This window comes from Ambystoma mexicanum, chromosome 10 (assembly GCF_040938575.1).
Source record: "Ambystoma mexicanum isolate Mex_15411 chromosome 10, UKY_AmexF1_1, whole genome shotgun sequence".
In the NCBI taxonomy this organism is placed as follows: Eukaryota; Metazoa; Chordata; class Amphibia; order Caudata; family Ambystomatidae; genus Ambystoma; species Ambystoma mexicanum.
Window position 1 is genome coordinate 1,667,788,204 of NC_090932.1, and position 24,795 is coordinate 1,667,812,998.

Here is a 24,795-nt window from a genome sequence, read left to right on the forward strand (position 1 = left end):
GTCCCAGTGTGCCCTGTCAGGGTCCCCATCGTTTTGCAGGGGGAAAAACTGTAACGCAGGGTAGCTAGAGAGGCGGGGGGGGTGTGCGCCTTCACCAGCTCCGAGGAGCCATCATCGCTGCCCAAGCAAAAGGAGAGGACCCCCCCTGACCTTATAGTGGTTCACCTGGGAGGAAATGATTTTGCGTCTGTGGGACGGAAGGGGGTACAGGAGCAGCTCATGGCAGACCTTGAATGGATTGCACAGAGGTTTCCAAACACTGTGGTGGCCTGGTCCCAGATGATTCCCAGGATGGATTGGAGAACTCAAGGGAATAGAAGGGCCATCAACCACTCGGTGTGGAAACTGAATGGCGAGTTCACTAGACTGACAGAGGGCAACACCAGAATACGGACCATTCACCATGGCAATATCAAAGGTGCTGTGATGTTTCACAGAGATGGGGTGCACCTTTCCAAAACAGGCATGGAGCTGTTCATTGGAAACATAATGGATTTTGCCCAGACGCTATTTTAGGGGGGGTTTGCCCAGTGACTGATGGACGCACTGGAAGATGTGAAAAGTGAATAAAAATGGTAAGTATGTTGGCAGTGAGACTTCCACTTTCTAGCAATTGTTTGCATTCATGGCATGTCAAAGCATTCAGTATGTTTCTGCTACTTATTTCTTAGGTACCCATCACTACTTGCTTCAGCCTACATCAATTTGCTTGGCCTTGCAATAATTTTGTCCTTGTGAGCTTTCCCCTTACAATAGACACCCCTATGTGAATGAGCAGGTGTTTTTGTCAAAAGTGTGCCAGCACTTGCCCGGAAGGGCCAGCCGTGTACTTTATTTATCTTCCCTTTCTGCTTCTTCATTGCCTATGGCTTTTCAACTCACCCAATCACTAATACGTTGCATGGTTGCTTCTCACCTCGATTTCCCATCCACAAGCATCCCATGGAGGAGGGCATGGTGCAAAGCATGTTGGCTGTTCTGAATAGGTAGTGTGGCTGAAATCCTCGTCCCCACGCTTGTATTTCTGTACAGTTTAGCGGAATAGTACATGGTCCATAGATTTTTTGTTCTCTTTCTTTTAGGTGCAGGTGTGTTGTAGCTGTCTACCCACTTGTAGGAAAGCAGTCAGCTGGTCCTTAGCATTTCACGTGAGTGTTTGCAAAGTACTACTCCATTTATTGTAGCGTGCAGGGAGTACATCATATTGCAGAGGGCTGCTACAGTTTGTGAGCAAAGTCTGGACCTTTTGGTGTACTTGTGTGGAGTAGGTTTGTGGCACTGAATACCACTTACTGTGCTACGTTCCATACTTTCAGAAGCACACATACTTATTGTTTCAGTCTTCATCTGGTCTTTGGGCAGTGAAGGGTTCCATAGCGAAGGTACTCATGGCTTCTCGGCGATCAATGTCTGGTGCGGAGGCATTAGCTGCAGTGATGGAGTCTGGCTCAGAGCAAGGCACAGATGTGTACATGCATTCTGAAACAGATAGTGCTTCTGAGGGGCAGGAGGGAAGTGATTGGGGAAGTGAGATGGCCACTGACGAAAGTCCCTCCTCCCACTCATCATCGTCATCATCTGATGATGAAGAGGAAGGAAGAGTGCGTCCACCTTTTCGCACACTTCCCACACACAGGGGACCTGTAAGGGGGAGGGGACGTGCAAGACGTCCACGCAATGTGGCAGTTCCTGACATGACTCAAGAGTCGCTCTGGGTGCCTCCAGCAATGGCTCAGCCTGTTGTGCCCCCTTTCACTGGTATATCAGGGTGCACAGTGAATACAGAAGGGTTTCAGCCTATTGATTTTTTCAACCTTTTTGTTGATGATGGGTTCATTGCAGATGTGGTTCAGCAAACCAATTTATACGCTGCACAGTTCATGAGGTCTAGGGGTCCCACTCTGAAACCCCACTCCAGAGCACAAGCATGGGTACCCACAAACGATGTTGAAATGAGACAGTTTTGGGGTCTCATTTTGCTCATGGGAATTGGACACAAGCCGTCTGTCGCGATATACTGGTCTACTGTAGCACCACTTTATTGCCTGTTTTTTTCAGCTACAATGAGCAGAAATCGCTTTCAAGCACTGCACCGTATGTTGCATTTCAATGAAAACTCGGCAGCATTACCCAAAACGGACCCAAACTTTGATAGGCGGTTCAAACTGAAGCCATTTCTGGACCACTTCACTCACCGATTTGCAGAGGTGTATGTTCCTAGCCAAACATATCCATTGATGAATCGTTGGTGTTGTTCAAAGGTCGCCTTGTATTCAGGCAATACATTCCTAGCAAGAGATCACGATATGGGATTAAAATGTACATGTTGTGTGAAAGTACCACTGGGTATGTCAGCAGCATGAGAGTCTTCACCGGTAAAGACTCTACCCTAAACCCTCTGGGCTGCCCAGCCCATTTAGGGACAAGTGAGAAGATTGTTTGGGATCTTCTCATACCATGGCTCCAGAAGGGACATCATTTGTATGTAGACAATTTCTACACTGGAATTCCACTGTTCAATGTGGGCACACTGGCATGCGGTACAATCCGCAGTAACTGCAAAGGCTTCCCCAGACAACTTGTGTGTAAGAAGTTGGCCAAGGGACAATGTATGGCATTGCGGCAGGATGAATTGTTAGCAGTGAAATTCTGCGACAAAAGGGATGTGTACATGCTAAGTACTATTCATGATGAAAGTACTTCAGCTGTCCCTCTGCGCAGGCAGACTCAGCAAGTGTTGAAGCCCAATTGCATTCTGGATTACAACAAGTACATGGGTGGAGTAGACAAAAATGACCAAGTGCTTGAGTCATACCACGCTGAACGCAAGTCGCGTTTGTGGTACAAAAAGTTAGCCACACACATTGTGCATATGGCAACGTACAATGCTTATGTGGTGTACCGTGCAGCTACTCCAGAAAACAAGCTCTCCTTTTTGGATTTTGAATTAGAAATTGTTCAATCTCTGGCTAATGTTCATGTACAAATTCCCTCCTTTCCAGAGGTCGAAGATGTGGCCAGATTGCAAGAGCGACACTTTGGTGATTATGTTCCTCCCACTGCCACAAAGGCACAACCGTACCGAAAATGTAAGGTGTGTACAAAACAAGGAAAGAGGAAGGATACTCGGGTGTACTGTCCCCAATGCCCTTTCCAGCCTGCCCTCTGCTTTCAGCCTTGTTTCCTTTTGTATCATACAAAGGAAAATTATTGGGAGATCGACTGATTTCCGAAAATGCCCATCATTCCTTTAAAGGGACCCTTAGCCACTGAAATCGTGCATGTCTTGTAAAGGAATGGCACTCTTGCACCCTGCCCTGGAGGTGTACCTTCAATGAAAAAGCAACAGGATGTAAACTCACATCACTTGATTTAGCGTGCATTCATGAGCATTGCTAGTCCAGCTTCCTCCACTTGAGGCCTGCCTTGGAAAGGCAACCACAGCCGTAGCTTTCCCTTGAGGCCTGCCAAGAAAATTTACATCAGTCTAGATCCCTCAGCTCAAAGCGTGACTTGCAAAGGAACGCTAATCAGGCTCCTTCCATTGGAGGCGTGCCTGCGAAATAGTAATCATTACGAGTCCCTGTACTTGAGTTGTGCCATGCGGGTCTTTCCCCTTTGGCGTGCTTTGGCAAGCAATGCTAGTGCTGCTCCCTCCACTTGAGGCATGCCTGGGGAAGAGACATCACCCCCGGTACCTTTCACTTCAGGTCTGCCTCATAAGGAAAAGGCAGTCTAGCTCCCTCTGCGCGTGGTGTGCTTTGCAAATTAACGCAATGCTTGTTTCTTCCAAAGCAGGCGCATCTTGGAAAGAAATTCCACTCTAGCTCCCGTCACTTGAGGTGTGATTTGGAGTAGGTGGGGACAGCACTCTGCTTTACTCCCCTTTGGCGTGCTTAGGCAAGCAATGCTAGTCCTGCCCCCTCCACTTGAGGCCTGCCTGGGAAAGAGACATCACCCCCCGGTACCTTTCACTTCAGGTCTGCCTCATAAGGAAAAGGCAGTCTAGCTCCCTCTGCGCGTGGTGTGCCTTGCAAAGTAACGCAATGCTTTTTCTTCCAAAGCAGGCGCATCTTGGAAAGAAATGCCACTCTAGCTCCCTCCACTTGAGGTGTGCTTTGGAGTAGGTGGGGACAGCACTCTGCTTTACTCCCCTTTGGCGTGCTTAGGCAAGCAATGCTAGTCCTGCCCCCTCCACTTGAGGCCTGCCTGGAAAAGAGACATCACACCCCGGTACCTTTCACTTCAGCTCTGCCTCATAAGGAAAAGGCAGTCTAGCTCCCTCTGCGCGTGGTGTGCCTTGCAAAGTAACGCAATGCTTGTTTCTTCCAAAGCAGGCGCATCTTGGAAAGAAATGCCACTCTAGCTCCCTCCACTTGAGGTGTGCCTTGGAGTAGGTGGGGACAGCACTCTGCTTTACTCCCCTTTGGCGTGCTTAGGCAAGCAATGCTAGTCCTGCCCCCTCCACTTGAGGCCTGCCTGGGAAAGAGACATCACCCCCGGTACCTTTCACTTCAGGTCTGCCTCATAAGGAAAAGGCAGTCTAGCTCCCTCTGCGCGTGGTGTGCCTTGCAAAGTAACGCAATGCTTGTTTCTTCCAAAGCAGGCGCATCTTGGAAACGAATGCCACTCCACCGCCTCTAGTTGAGGCGGGCCATGGAGAAGAAGGGTGGAGTACTCTGGGTCACTCCCCTATGGGAGTGCAGCTTGCTCCTGTTCGGGATTGCCTTACAAAAAAAAACGTCTGGAAAACCCCACCCGCTTCCGGCGTACTTTGGACAGGAACCCAAATCTGGCTCATTCCACCTAAGGTTTGGCAAGCAAAGAAAGGCCAGTCCCGCTCCCTCTACTCAAGCCGTGCGTTGTGGAAGACCAGAACACCATTCAGGTTCCCTCCACTCAAGGGGTGTCTTTTCAAAATAATACACGCCACTTTGGCTCCCTCCCTTGAGGTCTAAGTGTCATGAAGGTGGTACTTTGACACCAACTATATGGCAGCGGAGTCTTGCGTACCTCGTAAGATCCTGCCTTGTTTATTGTTTTACTGAGAGTAATGTTATGTGTGGTGTAAGTGACACGTCTTCTGTAGGAATGAATTGGATATGATTGGTGTGTGAATTAGGTAAAGATACAAAGAACATGCAGATGCAATTTCTGTGAATGGACTTTTCCAGCACTGCCAAAATGATTGTCATGTTGCAGTATGGCTGTTTTGTGTGGGTACGGTGGAACATAAGAATGTTTGCCCACAGTTGCTATGGGCATACTCAAAGCTGGTGTGGAAGATAGCGCCTGTAGGGCAGGGTAGCGAAGTGAGCCAGTATGCACTTGCTATCAGTGTGCACATGTGATTGCAGGCACATAAAGTTTGCATGCAGACACAGTTGCTATAAAATGGATGCCAAATGATAGTTAAGATATTGCTAGAGACACAGTTGCATTGTACACACATGTCCACGTGGTATAAGTGTGTAGATATGCTCATGGGTAGATACACTTGCTCTGGTGCTAGTGATTTGGTAGAAGTGCAACTGCTGAAATGGATGCCAACTGACTGCAGACTCGAAAGGGATACGAATGGCCAGTTATCCGGTGGGTGCCTTGTCGTGGCATCACTGCTCACAAGGACAAACCTTCTTGTGCTACACAAGGGGGTTTGTCCTTGTGCTAAATCCAACCTTGCGTGTCTAACTGCATTGTGTCTGGTATGTATGGGAAGTGTGAGGAAAGGTGCATGTGAAATGGCTTACTACCAGTACTTTACTGTTTCCTAAGCGCACTACAGAGAAGTTACTATACAAAAAATGTACCCATTGTCACTCAGGTACCACACCTGCACACAAGAGGTCTGGCTCTCATTGGGACACGTGTGGCGATGCGGGAAGGTAGGCCATGTGTTGTTGGCGGTGTGTTTCGGTGAGTGGCCAGAGGGAAATATCTGAGAATTGTCTGCATTTCCAGCCAATTTCAGATACATTTCCCTGTGTGCACTCACCGAAACACGTTGCCACCAACAGATGTCATACCTTCTCGCGTTCCCACAGGTGTCCCGACGAAAATGGTACCTCACATGTGTGGGTGCACCTACCGGGGGCGCAAAAGGAAAGGGGTAACCCGCTAGTAACCCCAAGCCTTTCGCCACAGCACAATTTGTTCATGTGGGCAACCTACAGATTTGGCCCTAGGGTGACGAAGCTAGCAAGGAAAACAGGGAACCCCATGCATTTCCCAAAAGAGGACACCTGTGGGAATGCGCACAGGTCTGACTTGCGCGAAGCGGCCCAGAATTTATTAGCCAGAACACCAGACAAAGTGAACATTGTGTTTTTTTTTCCCCACTAAATATAACCCTTTGTCGGGGATTGTGGCTAATAAAAACTGGGGCAATTTGAGCAAGGCAGACCTATGTGGATTCCCAGGGGTGTCCTCTTTTGGAAAATGCATGGGGTTCCCTGTTTTCCATGCTGGCTTCCACGCCCTAGCGCCAAATCTGTAGGTTGCCTACATGAACACAATGGGCAGTAGCGAAAGGCTTGGGATGACCAGTGGGTTAACCTTTTCCTTTTGCAGCCCCGGTAGGTGCACCCACACATGTGAGGTACCGTTTTCATCGGGACACCTGTGGGAACACGTGACGGTAGGCCATGTGTTGTTGGGGGCGTGTTTCGATGGGTGCGTCGAGCGAAATGTGTGGAAAAAGCGTTTTTTTCCCGACTTTTCGGACTTTGCGGGGCTGTCTGGGTAATAAATTCTGGGGCGATGTGCGCAAATCATACCTCTGTGGATTCCCACGGGTGTCCTCTTTTCGGAAATGCATGGGGTTCCCTGTTTTCCTCGGTGACTTGGACACCCGAGGCCCATATCTGTACGTTGTGCCGGTCGGCAGAATGTCTGAGATTTCGCTCTGAAAACAGACCTGGGGTTACTTGTGTTTTAGGCTTTCCCCTTGGCGGCCAGGTAGGTGCACCCACACATGTGAGGTACCATTTTCATCGGGACACCTGTGGAAACACGTGACGGTAGGCCATGTGTTGTTGGGGGCATGTTTCGATGGGTGCGTCGAGCGAAATGTGCGGAAAAGGCGTTTTTTAACCGACATTTCGGACTTTGCGGGGCTGTCTGGGTAATAAAATCTGGGGGGATGTGCGCAAATCATACCTCTGCGTATTCCCACGGGTGTCCTCTTTATGGAAATGCATGGGGTTCCCTGTTTTCCTCAGTGGCTTGGACACCCGAGGCCCATATCTGTACGTTGTGCCGGTCGGCAGAATGTCTGAGATTTCGCTCTGAAAACAGACCTGGGGTTACTTGTGTTTTAGGCTTTCCCCTTGGCGGCCAGGTAGGTGCACCCACACATGTGAGGTACCGTTTTCATCGGGACACCTGTGGGAACACGTGACGGTAGGCCATGTGTTGTTGGGGGCATGTTTCAATGGGTGCGTCGAGCGAAATGTGCGGAAAAGGCGTTTTTTTCCCGACATTTCGGACTTTGCAGGGCTGTCTGGGTAATAAAATCTGTGGGGATGTGCGCAAATCATACCTCTGCGTATTCCCACGGGTGTCCTCTTTTCGGAAATGCATGGGGCTCCCTGTTTTCCTTGGTGGCTTGGACACCCGAGGCCCATATCTGTATGTTGTGCCGGTCGGCAGAATGGCTAAGATTCCCCTCAGCAAACAGACTGGGGGTTGCTTGCGTTTTCGGCTTGCCCCTTGCCAGCCAGGTAGGTGCACCCAGGCATGTGAGGTACCGTTTTCATCGTGACACCTGTGGGAACGTGTGACTGTAGGCCATGTGTTGTTGGGGGCATGTTTCGATGGGTGCGTCGAGCGAAATGTGCGGAAAAAGTGTTTTTTTTCCCGACATTTCGGACTTTGCGAGGCTGTCTGGTTAAAAAATTCTGGGGCGATGTGCACTTATCATACCTCTGCGGATTCCCACGGGTGTCCTCTTTTCGGAAATGCAGGGGTTTCCCTGTCTTCCTCGGTGGCTTGGACACCCGAGGCCCATATCTGTACGTTGTGCCGGTCGGCAGAATGTCTGAGATTTCCCTCTGAAAACAGACTTGGGGTTACTTGTGTTTTAGGCTTTCCCCTTGGCCGCCAGGTAGGTGCACCCACACATGTGAGGTACCGTTTTCGTCAGGACACCTGTGGGAACACGTGACGGTAGGCCATGTGTTGTTGGGGACGTGTTTCGATGGGTGCGTCGAGCGAAATGTGCGGAAAAGGCGTTTTTTTCCGGACATTTCGGACTTTGCTGGGCTATCTGGGTAAAGAATTCTGGGGCGATGTAAGCAAATCATACCTCTGCGGATTCCCACGGGTGTCCTCTTTTCGGAAATGCATGGGTTTCCCTGTTTTCCTCGGTGGCTTGGACACCCAAGGGCCATATCTGTACGTTGTGCCGGTCGGCAGAATGTCTGAGATTTCGCTCTGAAAACAGACTTAGGGTTACTTGTGTTTTAGGCTTTCCCCTTGGTGGCCAGGTAGGTGCACCCACACATGTGAGGTACCGTTTTCATAGGGACACCTGCGGGAATGCGTGACGGTAGGCCATGTGTTGTTGGGGGCGTGTTTCGATGGGTGCGTCGAGCGAAATGTGCGGAAAAAGCGTTTTTTTCCCCACATTTCGGACTTTGCAGGGCTGTCTGGGTAATAAATTCTGGGGCGATGTGCGCAAATCATACCTCTGCGGATTCCCACGGGTATCCTCTTTTCGGAAATGCATGGGGTTCCCTGTTTTCCTCGGTGGCTTGGACACCCGAGGCCCATATCTGTATGTTGTGCCGGTCGGCAGAATGTCTGAGATTTCCCTCTGAAAACAGACTTGGGGTTACTTGTGTTTTAGGCTTTCCCCTTGGCCGCCAGGTAGGTACACTCACACATGTGAGGTACCGTTTTCATCGGGACACCTGTGGGAACGCGTGACGGTAGGCCATGTGTTGTTGGGGGCGTGTTTCGATGGGTGCGTCGAGTGAAATGTGCGGAAAAGGCGTTTTTTTCCCGACATTTCGGACTTTGCGGGGCTATCTGGGTAATAAAATCTGGGGCGATGTGCGCAAATCATACCTCTGCGTATTCCCATGGGTGTCCTCTTTTCGCAAATGCATGGGTTTCCCTGTTTTCCTCGGTGGCTTGGACACCCGAGGGCCATATCGGTACATTTTGCCGGTCGGCAGAATGTCTGAGATTTCGCTCTGAATACAGACTTGGGGTTACTTGTGTTTTAGGCTTTCCCCTTGGCGGCCAGGTAGGTGCACCCACACATGTGAGGTACCGTTTTCATCGGGACACCTGTGGGAACGCGTGACGGTAGGCCATGTGTTGTTGGGGGCATGTTTCGATGGGTGCGTCGAGCAAAATGTGCGGAAAAAGTGTTTTTTTCCCGACATTTCGGACTTTGCGGGGCTGTCTGGGTAAAAAATTCTGGGGCGATGTGCGCAAATCATACCTCTGCGGATTCCCACGGTTGTCCTCTTTTCGGAAATTCATGGGGTATCCTGTTTTCCTTGGTGGCTTGGACACCCGAGGCCCATATCTGTACGTTGTGCCGGTCGGCAGAATGTCTGAGATTTCGCTCTGAAAACAGACTTGGGGGTACTTGTGTTTTAGGCTTTCCCCTTGGCGGCCAGGTAGGTGCACCCACGCATGTGAGGTACCGATTTCATCGGGACACCTGTGGGAACGCGTGACGGTAGGCCATGTGTTGTTGGGGGCATGTTTCGATGGGTGCGTCGAGCGAAATGTGCGGAAAAAGAGTTTTTTTCCCGACATTTCGGACTTTGCGGGGCTGTCTAGGTAAAAAATTCTGGGGCGATGTGCGCAAATCATACCTCTGCGGATTCCCACGGGTGTCCTCTTTTTGGAAATGCATGGGGTTCCCTGTTTTCCTCGGTGGCTTGGACACCCGAGGCCCAGATCTGTACATTGTGCCGGTCGGCAGAATGTCTGAGATTTCGCCATGAAAACAGACTTGGGGTTACTTGTGTTTTAGGCTTTCCCCTTGGCGGCCAGGTAGGTGCACCCACACATGTGAGGTACCGTTTTCATCGGGACACCTGTGGGAACGCGTGACGGTAGGCCATGTGTTGTTGGGGGCATGTTTTGATGGGTGCGTCGAGCGAAATGTGCGGAAAAAGTGTTTTTTTCCCGACATTTCGGACTTTGCGGGGTTGTCTGGGTAAAAAATTCTGGGGCGATGTGCGCAAATCATACCTCTGCGGATTCCCACGGGTGTCCTCTTTTCGGAAATGCATGGGGTTCCCTGTTTTCCTTGGTGGCTTGGACACCCGAGGGCCATATCTGTACGTTGTGCCGGTCGGCAGAATGTCTGAGATTTCGCTCTGAAAACAGACTTGGGGTTACTTGTGTTTTAGGCTTTCCCCTTGGCGGCCAGGTAGGTGCACCCACACATGTGAGGTACCGTTTTCATCGGGACACCTGTGGGAACGCGGGACGGTACACCATGTGTTGTTGGGGGCATGTTTCGATGCGTGCGTCGAGCGAAATGTGCGGAAAAAGCGTTTTTTTCCCAACTTTTCGGACTTTGCGGGGCTGTCTGGGTAATAAAATCTGGGGCGATGTGCGCAAATCATACCTCTGCGGATTCCCACGGGTGTCCTCTTTTCGGAAATGCATGGGGTTCCCTGTTTTCCTCGGTGGCTTGGACACCCGAGGCCCATATCTGTACGTTGTGCCGGTCGGCAGAATGTCTGAGATTTCGCTCTGAAAACAGACTTAGGGTTACTTGTGTTTTAGGCTTTCCCCTTGGCGGCCAGGTAGGTGCACCCACACATGTGAGGTACCGTTTTCATCGGGACTCCTGTGGGAACGCGGGACGGTATGCCATGTGTTGTTGGGGGCATGTTTCAATGGGTGCGTCGAGCGAAATGTGCGGAAAAAGCATTTTTTTCCCAACTTTTCGGACTTTGCGGGGTTGTCTGGGTAATAAAATCTGGGGCGATGTGCGTAAATCATACCTCTGCGGATTCCCACGGGTGTCCTCTTTTCGGAAATGCATGGGGTTCCCTGTTTTCCTCGGTGGCTTGGACACCCGAGGCCCATATCTGTACGTTGTGCCGGTCGGCAGAATGTCTGAGATTTCACCATGAAAACAGACTTGGGGTTACTTGTGTTTTAGGCTTTCCCCTTGGCCGCCAGGTAGGTGCACCCACACATGTGAGGTACTGTTTTCATCGGGACACCTGTGGGAACGCGTGACGGTAGGCCATGTGTTGTTGGGGGCGTGTTTTGATGGGTGCGTCGAGCGAAATGTGCAGAAAAAGTGTTTTTTTCCCGACATTTCGGCTTTGCGGGGCTGTCTGGGTAAAAAATTCTGGGGCAATGTGCGCAAATCATACCTCTGCGGATTCCCACGGGTGTCCTCTTTTCGGAAATGCATGGGGTTCCCCGTTTTCCTCGGTGGCTTAGACACCCGAGGCCCATATCTGTACGTTGTACCGGTCGGCAGAATGTCTGAGATTTTGCTCTGAAAACAGACTTGGGGTTACTTGTGTTTTAGGCTTTTCCCTTGGCGGCCAGGTAGGTGCACCCACACATGTGAGGTACCGTTTTCATCGGGACACCTGTGGGAATGCAGGACGGTAGGCCATGTATTGTGTTTGTGTGGTTTTCATAACGTTTTGACCCATTTGCTGGTGCCCTTTGTCTCACAACCCTTTCTTTTCCCAAATGTGACCTACATTTAGTCGCTGCTTTAGCCACCATACACTTTTGTAACCTGCACAAGTGAACTACCCTTGAAAAGGTCTGCCTGTGCTCTTTCAAAAAATGTATGGCTGCCGTTCTTCACCACATTGGTTTTCCCAATTTACACATGCTAAGTGCATCTGGTCAGGCCGTAAGCGTAAAACTCCTGTGTACAATGGCTCAGTGTTTGGCTTGTGGTATTGCTTGTTTTGTAAAAACACTACAAAAATTGTATGCTCTCCTAACTGCAAGAGTCGGGGGAATGTAGCAGAGCATTGCTTTTCTCAAAATTCATAGAAGCCATTGCCGTACCAAGCCAACCATGTCCAACACATACCTTTTTTTCAGTCATTTTCCCGCTTTTCCCCCATTCGATGGCAGTTTCCCCTACCTAGTTGTTGCCTGACCTATGCAAATCACCCCTTCCTAAACTTGGAATTTTGTCTACTTTTCAGAAATATATGCCTTTCTGACCTCCAATTTGGCTTTCCTGACCTTTTCTTCCATTCCTTCCATGCATGTCCAATTGGCAAAAATGGCAAAAATGGCCTACCTCTCACAAAACGGTTGATAACCACATCAAAATAATTTTTTCCATTTCCACTCAACCTGTTCCTGAAAGCCACGAAATTGGGGAACTCAGCACAGCAAACCATTTGTTCCTAGCTCTTACAAGTAAAAAAACACAGGCTTCTTTGTATATCATTTTATTGACATTTTTTGAAAAAAACCCAAATTTTCGCACTTTTTCCTTATTTTCTCTCACCCCCCTACAGCAACCTGGGATTCTCTGGTGGTGTTACCGCCGCCTACATGTGGGAAAAAAGGAGCCAAATTTGGCCGAGATATCTCATGTAACAAAAAAGTTACAAGCCATTGAATGGCCACATACCAAAATCACCAAAAAAGGCCCTGGCACTGGGGAGAAATACCCATGGCACTTAAAGGGTTAAACACTGTGTGATCCTGGGCATCTCATTTAATCTTTTATTGCCTAACATTTCTTAATTGCCAGTCTCTAAAACTTTCAAAATCGTAAGCCCTTCAGGGTGATTTCCTTCTCAGTGTATGTCTTTAATCGAGGCAACACTCATAGTTTCACTGGCTATGGGGTTGTTTCCATTATGATAGTGAGCATTGACATATTTCATACTACAGGCACTTGTCCTCTCGATCTCTCATGGCAACGCAATTCAAAAACCATGTCCTACTCCTACTCTCAGTCTGCCTGGATAAAGACACCTTCCAGGCAGCTCCTAATCTGCCTATTCTGGGCTACATGTATCTTTTCACATACAGTCCTACATTAATGCTGCAGGCTGCACACTTTCCCAGATGCTAAAAGGTATCTTGTTTCTATACTAGAAGAGAAGTAACCTCTTCGTAAATTGCTAATGTTGGCCTTCAAATGCTACTTGTTTCTCATTCTGAATAGCGCAGGAATGGAGAGGGTAGGGGATTTAAAAGGGTGTAAGCATGCTTATCTTGAATGTTACAAGGCAGCATAAGTATGTATCACAGAGAATAAGGCCTCTAGGCGCTTCTGAATATTCCCATACAGATGCCTCTCATAATACATGAGAGAAGCGCACAGGTTATCAGTAGACTAATGCATTTCTCCTATCTTTAAATGTGGGCCTTTTATTCCATAATCTGCAAAAATGCTTCAGGATGATTCTTTGCATTCTGCGATCTGCATTTCACATGAAGTACAGCCTGTCTTTTAACAATACTCTGTGTGTGTGATTCAGACAACCTTGCAAAGCGCGCATAGAGCGTTCGCAGTGCTTATCTCAAGGGCTGCTATTTGCACATTCCTTTCGCATGATTCTTTTTTCCATGATCCTCTGACACGTTAGCTTTCAACTGTGCGTTCTTCCAGCCAGTTGCTCTGATGTTAAACCATAAAAAACACTATCTTTGATCACTACTTGTAACCGCATACAGACAGTCTACTTTAAGACACACTTCGCAGGCTCACAGTTCCTTGTTCTAACCGGACCTCCCCTATACTTCAAAGTTAAACCATTACCACATGGCGCATTCCTTTCTTCTCAGCGCGCGCTTAACGCACAAGAACAGTACTTCTATAAATCAATATAACTTTGCCATTTTAATGCGAAAATCCATCGTTCCTAGCACAATTTATCTTGCCTGCTACGAGGACATCACAAATTTAACTCCATAGCTGCTGATTTGAAAAAAAAATGTGTTTGCTTAAAGTGCACCAGCTTTCTGCACTTTTCAAAGGCTGTTTAACTCTTTTTGGTGTGAAATCACCACAAATTTGTGTGCCTTAAACCATAATATCTGACATATACATAATGTGACATGTAACAAAGTCAAACAAAACTCTGGCCGCCTGCATACATGTCTGCCTCTCATTAATATGTTAATCTTGTTGATTTTTAAATGCTGTTACAGTTTTGGTTTGCTCCCAAATCTTGACTGCCATTATTCTTTTTCCCCGTGTCCCTGTCTCTATTGGCTAGGGCACTCACCTTTTTGTTCTCCCGACCCTCACGATCACCGCCTTCTTCAGGTTTTCATCTGGTCAGCTGCCCGTAGGAATAGGAATAGAGATGTTTATAAGCACGAGCCCCTTCAGGTCCCGACTGCAGTGTCAATTACACTACCATTGTCTATGGGGAGCTTCACAGTCTACTCAGCCCCAAATGGCGAAGGACTCGTGATTTTGCCAAATACCTAGAGTTACTTTGTGTCAAAGGCCATTAGGTGTCTTATATTAATCACTAGTTGATGGTCAAGAACCATCCTCCTCGCTACCGAATGTAAACGAGGACCGAGTGACCTCTGACGGGCCCATAGAATCAGAGCTCGCCCTCGAATACCTTAAGACAAGATAGCTGCACCTCGAGGAGGTTGGGGTGCAGGATTAACATACTTCAACACAGTTCAATAAGGACAACTCAAAGATTTGGCCAAGCGACTGTTAAGTTCATAGAGGTTTATTTCATGCCACTGCTGGCACAAAGCAGCCTTAGTGCCGAGGTCGAGCTCCCAGCCTCAACCCCCCCCCAGCATCACACAGAGCTCATTTTTATAGCAAAATGTGAGGGAGCAATCTGCCCCCACCTTTCCTGCACAGTCTTAAGCAACTTCATTGTTAAACATTAGCTCATTGGCAATTATTTTTAATTCAACTAACCCTTCAGAATGAAATACGCTCTAGCATGCATGTCTGATTTCTCCTCCGGTGTTCCGTTCAATTTATAGTCGATGCAGCTGGACTCTTCAGATAAGGTTTCAGACAAGGCCTAATTACAAGTCTAGGTTCTGCCCATTCGTCAAGTTTCTGAAAGCATGATGTCCACAAATGTCTCAACTTTAAAATCACCTCATCTTACACACTTTGAGCACTACTCAGTTTCTTCTCATTTTAGCCACATTTTTGGTTACATGCATTTTCATTAAAGGCATTTAGCCAGAACGATTTTCTGTCTGTGTACAGAAATTCTTATTGTCCATTCTGTGCCGTGCCACCTTATTACATCATGGTAATGACATTTTCAACCTCATAAATACAATGGTTTTTCGAATACTAGTATATACTAACATTATGAATACTATTTACACATAATTACAACATCAATTAGTCCATACACATTTCTCTGCTTAGGTTTAAGTGGGGGAGGGGGCCATCCACTTCATTCAGCTGTTGATGCAAAATTTCTTTAATTCGGGTCCTCCAGTACACTGTGGCTTTGGCATTTGTGATAGCTCTTTTGTATTGTTTAGAAATCGGTTTGAAGGCGATTCTGGTAGCTTCAGTGGGGTTATTAATCCAGGTGGTGAGTGCAGACTTTTTTTCCCATGCATCTGTAGGAGGTCTTGGGAGAACCACGCATTAGAGTGCTTTACTTTTTTTACCTTTTTTTAGGGTGAGAGGTGCTACTGAGTCAACGGCCTGGGAGATGACCCTCTTGAAGTCATTGGCAAGAAGTTCAGGGTCATTGGAGAAGGGTGGTAACAGAGCGGGCACCCTGATATGCTGAGAGGTTTTTGTGAGTGAGCAGATTATAACTGCGTGAGTGTACATCTGGAAGGGGGATGGTGGGTGGTTGAGGGTCTTTTGAGGTGATAATGTTGAATGTAATAGAGTGGTGATCAGATCAGGGTAGAGGAGTGATCTTGGGGAGGCTGAGCAAGCAGTTGTGGTGGGCAACCCAGTCTAGGGTGCGGCCTTTCATGTGGGTGGGGCTAGGGAATGCTTGTGAGAATCCTCGGGTGGATAGAGCTTTATTTAAGGCTTTTGCATAAGTGTCTTTAGGGTCATTGAGGTGCAGGTTGAGGTCCCCCAGGAGCAGAATTTTGGAGGGTTATTTTAGGTTGTCTGAGAGGGAGTGGGTTAACACATCTTGGAAGTCACTGGATGGGCCAGGAGGTCCATAGATGAGGTGAAGGGCGATGGTGCAATTGTGGGAGAACTTAAGTTTAAGTAGAAGATAGTCTGAGCTCTGATCAAGGTCCCTCTGAATTTTCCCAATTGATAGGGATTCTTTGGTGATGACGGCTACCCCACCTCCCCTGTGGGAAGAGCGGTCGTGTCTGAAGATGGTGTACCCAGTGGGGATGGCTAGGGTGAGGGCGGGTCCAGAAGAGTCAGTCAACCGTGTTTCGCAAAGGAATATTAGGCCGAGGCTGTTGCTGCTGATCAGGTCATGTACGTCTAGTGCATGAGCCGGTAAGGATCTAAAGTTGGTGAGGGTACATTTTAGGTGGGCTTCAGATGTGGAAGAGGGAACGGTGGAGGAGGGAGTAGAGGAGTCAGTGCCGGGCAGAGATGGCAGCGGTACAGTAGTCTGATTTCCAGCAAAAGGCATTGGGGAGCATGACTCAGGTAAAGGCACAGTAATAGTGGTGCCAGTAACAGTACAGGGCAACTCTTCATCAAGTACAGACTCGGGTAAAGGCACAGTAGTAGTGGTGCCAGTAACAGTACAGGGCAACTCTTCATCAAGTACAGACTCAGGTAAAGGCACAGTAATAGTGGTGCTAGTAACAGTACAGGGCAACTCTTCATCAAGTAAAGACTCAGGTAAAGGCACAGTAATAGTGGTGCCAGTAACAGTACAGGGCAACACTTCATCAAGTAAAGACTCGGGTAAAGGCACAGTAATAGTGGTGCCAGTAACAGTACAGGGCAACACTTCATCAAGTAAAGACTCGGGTAAAGGCACAGTAATAGTGGTGCTAGTAACAGTACGGGGCAACATTACATTAGGTATGGTATTTTGATTTTTAACATAAAGTACAGAGGACCATGCCACTTTCAGCGGCACAGTGTGTGTGGAGGTATCCTGGTCCAGTGATAGTTTGTTGCTTGTGCCTCCTGAATGAAGGCCAATGGGCATCTCGCTGATTTTGCCTTTGTAGATATTTGAAACTGACCGATAGCTCGGTGCGTTAGCAGTTAATGTAGTGGGCGGAGCGACACGATTGCTGATGGGGAACTGCCATGTAGCAGAGGAGATGCGTGCTGAGGTATGCGACAGTGGACCATGTTCAGGTACGAGCGTGCTGGCGATTGAGGTACAGGTTGCATACATGTGGCTTTGGAATTTGTTCTTGAAGGGTTCAGTGGAAGGAGGAATGTGGGGTGTGGAGGAGCCTTGCCTCAGACAGTCGACACATGCGGGAGAGGGCGGATCCATCTCTCCTGTAAACCGACGCGAGATGTGCAAGAGTGATGGAATTATGAGCCTTGCCCTAATTCATGATAGCCTAGGAGTAGCGCTCGGGCAGTAGGTGGGGACGGTGGTCCTTTGCGTGCGGGCGCGGAGACGCTGGTTTCTATGGGCGATATCTGGATAGGTGCTGGCATCATTACGGTGGGCGATGACAATGCTCTTACCTTCCTTCAGCAGCTTCGCGTGGAGCTGGCCTTTCCTCATGGCCTTCGCTCTTGGCGTGCACAAGCGACTTCTTACGCCTGGATAGTAGCCGGTAGCTTCAAATGATTACCCCTGATTTGCTAGATATGCTAGAAAGAAGGTGCAATAAGCTTCCTGATGTTAGACTAGCACAATTCTGGGGAGGGTACCTTGAGGAATTCTAACAGATCTTATGTTCTGAGTTGTGCCTAGTGCGCCATTCACCACTCTAGTGGGATACCAGGGATGAGTCTTGCCTGGAGACTGGCGCATTGGTCCCCACCAAGAGTGTTGCCATTCCATGGCTACTCTAGTGCTGCAGTGGGGCGGGGCACACTGGCTCTGCTTTTCAGATGAATAACTCACATCTTAACTGCATCCTTCTTCCCTGATAGCTGGCCATTGTACTCCAGTGTGTGAATGCATTGTCTCAGTGCTATGCAAATAGTGATACAGGCTACACATTACTCGCCTATACATATCTTAGGAATTCTGTGCAGATCGTTCATTTTGTATTATTGTTTCCCCCCCCCGACCCACCCCCCATTATTCGCGTCCACCATTCGCTTGGATTCGCGGATAATCTAGGTGGAACAATGGTCATCATTTGGAGCAGAGCTTTGCAATAACGACATGAGCTTCCAGGCGCTAAGGATGAATGTTGCATTTCACTCTCTGCTACCCTAACAATGGCTGAGCAAATACCACTTTCATTAAAATCTTGTTTCGCAGCTATTTCCCTGTTTAATGTATTCATGCACAATGCTTTAAGGAAGGTCGCATTGTAAATCGCCTTTCCTGCTTTTTGAAGAAGCATATGTATTTTTGGAAGCAGGCCCTTTCCGAAGTGGCGGAGCTTGTATGCAGATCAGTAAGACACTGCTCAGCAGGGTGTGCAAGTAGGTTCAATGGAGTCTGTACGCTTGGCTGATGCATGTCCTGGGCACCGGGACCCCTGGGCAAGGCGGCATGCCATGCACACTGGACGCTACATGGAGGGCCACTATGCGTGGGGCTGGCTCTTAGATCAGTGACTGCGTGGCAATGCCACAGGCCGTACAGAGGGGCCATTGAAGGGAAGATGAAAGGGCCTGTGGCATGGCCAAAGTGCGTGCCCCTGGCTGGCACGGTGACTGCCCAATATGAACACATATTAATATAGTACTCTATCCTGAGTACCATACTCAGGATAGAGTATGGTACTACTCATGGATCAGCCGGGCAAGTGGCACAGCGAGTAGAGAGCTCGTTTTCACATCCGTGCAGAGCCTGCTAACGCAGGTTCGAATTCCGGCGGGGCCAAACTCAGCCTTTCATCCTGCTGAGGTCGATAAATGACCAGCACACACCATGGGTAATAATAAGCGGTGCTTAAATGTGAAATTATTATACACCAAGTTGCCTGTCTCTTTCTTTCTTTCTTTCTTTCCCTTCCTTCTTTCCCCTCTCCCTCTCTCTTTCACTGTTTCTTTATTTCTTTCCTTTCCTTCTTTCTCTCACTATTTCTTTATTTCTTTCTTTGTTTTTCTTTCTTCTTTCTCTCTATTTCTCTTTCCTTCTCTAATTCATTATTTCTGTCTTTCTTACTTTCTTTTCTACCCCTCTCCCTCTCTCTCTCACTGTTTCTTTGTTTCTTTCGGTCTTTATGTCCCTTCCTTCTTTCCCCTCCCCCTCTCCCTCTCTCTCTCACTGTTTCTTTGTTTCTTTCGGTCTTTATGTCCCTTCCTTCTTCCCCTCCCCCTCTCCCTCTCTCTCTCACTTTTTCTTTGTTTCTTTCTGTCTTTATGTTCCTTCCTTCTTTCCCCTCCCCCTCTCCCTCTCTCTCACTGTTTCTTTGTTTCTTTCTGTCTTTATGTCCCTTCCTTCTTCCCCTCCCCCCCCCTCTCTCTCTCTCACTGTTTCTTTGTTTCTTTCGGTCTTTATGTCTCTTCCTTCTTCCCCTCCCCCTCTCCCTCTCTCTCTCACTGTTTCTTTGTTTCTTTCGGTCTTTATGTCCCTTCCTTCTTCCCCTCACCCTCTCCCTCTCTCTCTCACTGTTTCTTTGTTTCTTTCTGTCTTTATGTCCCTTCCTTTTTCCCCTCTCCCTCTCCCTCTCTCACTGTTTCTTTGTTTCTTTCTGTCTTTATTTCTCTTCCTTCTTTCCCCTCTCCCCCTCTCAAAAACAGCAACCCAACTTAAAATCCCTCTAGGGACCTGGAAAATGGAAAATGGGCCTTCCGAGTCTGACTAGAGAATACCTGGAAAAGGACGGCCCGACCAAGATAACACAACATACCCCACCAACCAGTTTACCTCTCTCTAAATCCACTGCCACGTAGCACTGGGGCAGACAAAGCCGGCGCACTGAACTCAAAATCCGCAGACACTCATTCCTACCAATATGCTCACTCTCCACTTTACATCAACAAACAATAGAACGCAGCTACACCACTTTATCAATTCGGCCTAGCTGCACACCTACCTACATCGCGCATAGAAAACCTCAACAGCCTCGTAGAACGCAGTTATACCCTACGAAAAAATCAGCCTAGCAGCACACATAATCTCTTGCACCTGTTCCACAGCAGCCAGAATGCACACTATGAAACCACACTTCTTGCTGCGTACATTACACTGATCTCTGACATCCACCACACCACACTTAGCGTTAGAATGCAGCCAACCCGCGCAAACCACTCTGGCGGCTCACATACCAAGTCTACCCAAGCACTATATGCGACACTACTCTCTCAACTGGTACGGACCACAGTCCCCGAGGGCATTTGACCCACAGCATTTTGAAATCATACCAATGGTACATAAGGCGCTATACAAATGCACAATAACATAACATAAAATCTTTTGATATTATGTACAGAAACCGCAGAGCATGTAACAAGGCCATGTGTCACCCTCATAGGCTGTAGTTAGGCTGTGGATGTGTGACTATTAATTTCCATACAAATCTAGCAGGCACATTAACCCAACAAGCTATGTTAACAGCCATATCACACAATGAAATGCACTGTATATATTCTGCATTAGGTAAACATTGTGGCATTCCTTTCCTTTTAGAACTAGGACAGACACTAACACATATTTCACGGGTTTTGTGGTCCTCTGTTAATCTCCTGTGTAATGCACATTTTAGTTGACTTTTTCTGGGCTACTAAACATCATTATAATGCTGACAGCCGGGTCGTTCTAAAACCCAAGCAGCTACATGCCACTTAATGGGAATGCGACTGATCCACCCCCAGCCCAACCTGCATCTCCTGCTGCTAGTTCTTCTATGTCTGTTCTTAATCTCAGCAGCCCAGCATGCCTCCGTCTCTTAAGTAACTGGTGCATTGAGACAACCCGTGAGAGTTGAAGGCTCCATAGTTGTTATTCTGAGTGCTTCAGGGAACCCTGCTGTGTCATAGTTTATTGATGGAAGGAATGTCAAAGAGTCCAGCTGTGCTGCCTGGCTGAGGACTTCCCACACCTACTCCAAGGGGAGCACTTTAGCCATATGGGCACAGGCTGCAAATGGTCTGTAGAGGTTTATATTACAACGACAGGGGAATGATTCAGAGGTCAATGAGTAACATTTTTTTATTTTTTTATTTGTTATAGTTGTATTACAACTTTTCAAATTTCATTAACATATAAATAACATTTATATACAAAACACAATAATTTTGAATCTTACAATCATTTTCAATCTTACAAGGCTAAAAGATAATACATTCTTACAATACCCATATTATCACATAATTATTAACAGTTCATTTTATACGCATGATCACGCCAATTCATACTATTTACAAAGTTTCCACTTAGATGGTTACTTGACTAAGCTTTCATCTTTCAACCAACCGGTTACCTAATAGCCTTATAGATAATGCATTACCCGTTATACACCTCTAACCAGGGGAGCACAATTTTGAAAAAATTGTACTATGGTAATCTGAATTTTCGGGCGGGTACTGGAGAACAGCTCATGCCATCTTTCGTCACTCTCCATTGGTCTTTGGACTACCTGGGTGTGTGCAAAACATCTGGTTCGTACATCGCAGAGTGCGACACATTCTACGAGCAGATGTTGTAGTGTCTCTCTTTGTTCAGGCACAATACAATATCTTCAGTAGTTTAGTTCTTTTGCCAGCTTTTTCCTTTTACAAAGGACATCCCTTGTGTACCATAGGTTTAACCGGAATCTTAAATATCCCATTCTTACTTTAGGAGAAGGGCTTTTCAGCAAGTCATCTGACATCGACCCATATTTTTTAATGCCAAATAAGAAGGTGTCAAAGTCCTTGTATTGGGAGCACCTTGTCATGTTTGCTACCCAATCAGCCAGATGTACTTTTTCCTTCGCTCTAACAGGAGTAACATTGACTTATGGGCAGAACAGAAAAAGATGCATGATATGGACATGTTCCATATGTTTGATGATGCTTCCACTTTAGCTAACACAGAACATACAATGAACACGCACTTGTAAGTGAATGACCATTGTGGCTCTAAAGGAACCCTGTGTGTTCCTCGTTCCTTCGCCTCCCGCCAGTGCAGGGTCTGGAGCCCTCGCACTCTAACCCACCCCTCGTTCTCTTTGTAAAATAACGCGTCATCAGCATGTTTAGACTCTGCAATGCAGGTGTCTCCTCTTTTATCAGCTTGGCCTGTGCTGCCTTTGTATGCGAGCTGCAGGCAGGTGCAAGTGTCCTTCACCTCTGACCCAAAGGTGTTGAGGACAGGGCAGCCCTACGTGATGTCAAACGCGGAGGCACTTTGCACTGCAAAAATACACTTTGCACCGCTCTCTGAGTCAGGGGGTTTGTTGGCAGTGCAAAGTCGCTTTGCACCAACCAGGCTGCACATTCCATGAATTGGGCCCTTTGTGAGTCAGGCCTCTTGTTTTGCAGTGCTCTCCTGAGGCGAGTGGTGGCATTACTCTTTAGTGTTGCACAAAACAGGCCAGGGACAATTTGGGAACACAATATGTGTATATTGAAGACATACACAATGTGCTTCTTCATTGAACAGTTCCACTATTTTGGTAATCGCTTTGGAGTAAGAGGTCTCTTCAACACCATCTGTTATGAACATGCCCTTCCATTACTGAGACCTCAACTGAGTTTGCGCAATGCACCTCTGCCTCCACCTCCATTATACATGCCACTCAAGCACTAAGAGAACACACAGACGTCCCACAATGCGTCACCAGCCAGACTGCACAATATGCTAGTATGTCAGCATTGAGACATCCTCAGAGCCCAGACTGCATCAGGTGCTTGCATATCAGCAATTGGACAGCCACAGAGCTCTCACGAAGCACCTCTACCCAGACAGCAACAAGTGCTGGTATATCAGCGATAGGACACCCACAGAGCTCTCACGAAGCACCTCTGCCCAGACTGCATCAAGTGCTGGTATATCAGCGATAGGACACCCACAGAGCTCTCACGAAGCACCTCTGCCCAGACTGCATCAAGTGCTGGTATATCAGCAATAGGACACCCAGAGAGCTTTCACAAAGTGCATCTCTCCAGACCACATGCTATGCTAGTATGTCAGCACTGAGACACCCTCAGAGCTCTCGTGAAACACCTCTGCCAGACTGCATCAAGTGCTGGTATATCAGCAATAGGATACCCAGAGAACGTTCACGAAGCACCTCTGCCCAGACAGCAACAAGTGCTGGTATATCAGCGATAGGACACCCACAGAGCTCTCACGAAGCACCTCTGCCCAGACTGCATCAAGTGCTGGTATATCAGCAATAGGACACCCACAGAGCTCTCATGAAGCACATCTGCCCACACTGCATCAAGTGCTGGTATATCAGTAATAGGACACCCACAGAGCTCTCACGAAGCACCTCTGCCCAGACTGCATCAAGTGCTGGTATATCAGCGATAGAACACCCACAGAGCTCTCACAAAGCACCTCTGCCCACACTGCATCAAGTGCTGGTATATCAGAATAGGACACCCACAGAGCTCTCACGAAGCACCTCTGCCCAGACTGCATCAAGTGCTGGTATATCAGCGATAGGACACCCACAGACCTCTCATGAAGCACCTCTGCCCACACTGCATCAAGTGCTGGTATATCAGCGATAGAACACCCACAGAGCTCTCACAAAGCACCTCTGCCCAGACTGCATCAAGTGCTTTTATATCAGCAATAGGACACCCACAGAGCTCTCACGAAGCACCTCCGCCCAGATTGCATCAAATGCTGGTATATCAGCAATAGGATACCCAGAGAACGTTCACGAAGCACCTCTCCCCAGACAGCAACAAGTGCTGGTATATCAGCAATAGGACACCCACAGAGCTCTCACGAAGCACCTCCGCCCAGATTGCATCAAATGCTGGTATATCAGCAATAGGATACCCAGAGAACGTTCACGAAGCACCTCTGCCCAGACTGCATCAAGTGCTGGTATATCAGCAATAGGACACCCACAGAGCTCTCATGACGCACATCTGCCCACACTGCATCAAGTGCTGGTATATCAGTAATAGGACACCCACAGAGCTCTCACAAAGCACCTCTGCCCAGACTGCATCAAGTGCTGGTATATCAGCGATAGAACACCCACAGAGCTCTCACAAAGCACCTCTGCCCACACTGCATCAAGTGCTGGTATATCAGAATAGGACACCCACAGAGCTCTCACAAAGCACCTCTGCCCAGACTGCATCAAGTGCTGGTATATCAGCAATTGGACAGCCACAGAGCTCTCACAAAGCACCTCTGGCCATACTGCATCAAGTGCTGGTATATCAGCAATTGGACAGCCACAGAGCTCTCACGAAGCACCTCTACCCAGACTGCATCAAGTGCTGGTATATCAGTAATAGGACACCCACAGAGCTCTCACAAAGCACCTCTGCCCAGACTGCATCAAGTGCTGGTATATCAGCAATTGGACAGCCACAGAGCTCTCACAAGGCACCTCTGGCCATACTGCATCAAGTGCTGGTATATCAGCAATTGGACAGCCACAGAGCTCTCACAAAGCACCTCTGGCCATACTGCATCAAGTGCTGGTATATCAGCAATTGGACAGCCACAGAGCTCTCACGAAACACCTCTACCCAGACAGCAACAAGTGCTGGTATATCAGCGATAGGACACCCACAGAGCTCTCACAAAGCACCTCTGCCCAGACTGCATCAAGTGCTGGTATATCAGCAATTGGACAGCCACAGAGCTC

At 48.0% G+C, this 24,795-nt stretch overlaps 1 long non-coding RNA gene across 1 annotated transcript in view; it reads left to right on the plus strand.

The window, feature by feature from the left end:
* LOC138493382 (uncharacterized) overlaps positions 1 to 24,795 on the plus strand; it is a 178,526-nt gene that overhangs the window by 85,939 nt on the left and 67,792 nt on the right. Inside the window, exon 4 of the long non-coding RNA XR_011276411.1 lies at positions 1,083 to 1,148. This is a non-coding gene — a long non-coding RNA (uncharacterized lncRNA). The remainder of the gene's footprint in view (positions 1 to 1,082; positions 1,149 to 24,795) is intronic.